Below are 2,904 nucleotides of genomic sequence, written 5' to 3'. Positions count from 1 at the left end.
CTCTAGAATATGCCCGTCACCCCAGAAGGAAACCCCACGCGCATGAAACAGGGTCTCCTCAGACCCCCTGCCCCCAGCCCTGGGCACCCACTGATCTCCCCCGTGTCCCCAGGTTTCCCTAACCTGGACATTCCATGTGGAGGGAGTCGTGTGATTTCCGCCACGGGAAGGGTGTCCACGTGGCGCCTTCATCCGGCTCCTGCCACCGAGCGCAGCTTCATGGCCCATCCCCGTGGCGGCAGGTGCCCACGCCTCACCCCTGCTTGTGGCAGAGTCATATTGCAGTGTGTGCACAGACCACACTCTTGTCCGTCGTCTGCTGAGGGTCACGTGGGTGGGTTCCACCTTCTTGGTGCTTGTGAACTCGTGGCACAGCTTCTGTGTGGCCGTGTGTCTGTCTTGGGCCCGCACGGAGCACTGGGGTCGCTGGTTCACGAGGCGACTCCCTGTTCAGCGTCTTGGGGAACTACCGGACTGTCTTCCGACAGGGCTGTACCATTATCCATCCCCCCAGCGATGTCTGGAGATTTCCATTTCTCGCCCGGTCATTGTCTGTCTTTCCGAATCCAGCACCTCCGTGGGCGTGAAGTGGTGTGTCATGGCGGGTCTGTCAACAGATCCTCACCCCTGTACATCCAACATTTTTAACACTCCCCTCTCCTTCTGAAATCAGATGCGGAGGTAACATAGTGTGTCTGCATATGTAATCCACATGTAATATGTATCTATTGTGTGCCTGTAACCCACATATAATATCTATTGTGTGCCTGTAACCCACATATAATATGTATCTATTGTGTGCCTGTAATCCACATATAATATCTATGTATTATGTACCTGTAATCCACATATAACATGTATCTATTGTGTACTTGTAATCCACATATAATATCTATTATGTGTTTGTCATCCACATATAATATGTATCTATTGTGTACTTGTAATTATACCCTAAAGAAGAATGGAAGGTAAATACATTTTAATAAAATAACACGTAATTTAATATGTCAGCACTTGCCTTCAACCACACTCAAAAATGTAATAAGTAATCAATCACATGGCTAGATTTAAGAAAGGAGATAAGATTCAACTTGATTCAACATTTCTTACATGCTTATTTGAGAGAGAGAGAGAGAGAGAGCGCGCACATGAGCAAGGGAGGGGCAGAGAGAGAGAATCCCAAGCAGCCTCCACGCTGTCAGTGCAGAGCCCAACTCGGGACTAGATCCCACGAACTCTGAGATCATGACCGAAGCTGAAATCAGGAGTCAGACGGTTAACTGACTGAGCCACCCCAGTGCCCCATCAATCTTTATAATTGGTACTTTTAATTTCTTTTTTTTTAATGTTTTTTTTTTTTATTTGTTTCTAGGAGAGAGAGAGAGAGACAGCGTGAGCAAGGGAGGGTCAGAGAGAGAGTAAGTCACAGACTGAAACAGGCTCCAGGCTCCGAGCCGGCAGCCAGCACAGAGCCCGACTGACTCAGGGCTCGAACCCACGAACCGCGAGATCATGACCTGAGCGAAAGTCGGACGCTTAACCGACTAAGCCACCCAGGCGCCCCTATAATTGGTACTTTTAAACAAGGACAAACAGGCACGTGTGTATAGGCTCTGAATCACCATGGTTACCGCAATCCTAGCGCATTCGTTGGCAATTCAAAAACTCTGAGCCACTTTATCACCGAAGACATGATTTTCCAGAATGTTCTCAGTCAGGTCCTGAAAATGAGAACAATCCTTCCTAGAGTCACACTGTGTTTACATACCTGCAAACTTAAGTGCATCTTAAAGCCATGCAGAAATAGTTTGTGCTCGTCAGCAGACCAGAGTGAGACTGCTGGCCCAGAATGGTGCGCGGGTCCTGCCCACACCACAGGGCCCCACCGCACGGCGCCCAGCAGCTCCGGGCAGCACCGTGGTACACGTGCGGGACACCCAACTTCGGTGTGCACCCGAAACCTGCAAGTGCATGCACGCCTGGGGGACGCGGCCGGGACCAGGGTCCCCACGCTGGGACTCCACGTGCCCTGCTCCGGGACGCAGGGGAGGGCAGTGCCTTGGAGGGGACCCTCTGCAGACCCCCCAGTTCACCGGTGCTCCTGGGCGTGGCCTGCCCGGGAGCTCGTTGCGGAGCAAAGCCCTCACGCGGCCCCCTTTCCTGCGGACATCAAGGCCGCAAGAGCCCGCTGATGCAGGCTGACTCGGGCAGCTCGGCCCGCGCCGAGCGGCACAGATGTCGATCATCCCAGGCCTGGAGCCTGAGGCCCCCGCGTGGCTGAGGCCGGTCCGTCCGAGGCCCCTCCTTGTCGGGTACGCCCCCGTGTCCTCACGGGGTCGTCCCTGTGCCCGTGTCCCGATCTCCGTGTGGAACTTGTTTGTGTGACGAGCGTTTCTCCCCAGAGCGGCCCAGGCACACTCGTGGGGGCGCAGTCGGCTTGTGCCCCGCCTCCCGCCTCAGGATCAGAACTGGCCCTTCAACTCCTGACGCCAGGAGGGGTTAAAGTGACTCACGCTCCTCCTTGAGCCGGACCAGGCTGGCCCCCCGAGGGGATCAGGGAGGGAAGAGGGATATGCGGGCGCAATTCCTAAGGTTGTGAGATAGGATAAGAGCCACCGAAAAACCACCTGCTCGGGAGGGCACCGGGCAGACTCCCTGACTGACCGTGGTTCACACAGGTGCTGTTTATGGCGCCCGGCGGGGACGGTGGGAAGCCTCACCCGACGGGAGGGCGCTCTGCCCAGGACCCTCAGTGGGGACTCCAGCCAGGCTGTCCCCTGTGGGGCTGCCCCAGCCGAGAGATGGGACGTCGCGAGCACCCGATTTGGGGTGTCGACTCCGTTCTTGTCCATATTCTCTCTGTATGTCCCCTTTCCCTGATAATTAATAAGAGAAATAGTAATC

The sequence above is a fragment of the Hyaena hyaena genome, unplaced genomic scaffold, assembly GCF_003009895.1.
Source record: "Hyaena hyaena isolate Hyena2069 unplaced genomic scaffold, ASM300989v1 scaffold_259, whole genome shotgun sequence".
Taxonomy (NCBI): Eukaryota; Metazoa; Chordata; class Mammalia; order Carnivora; family Hyaenidae; genus Hyaena; species Hyaena hyaena.
Note: the sequence above shows the minus strand (reverse complement) of the source record.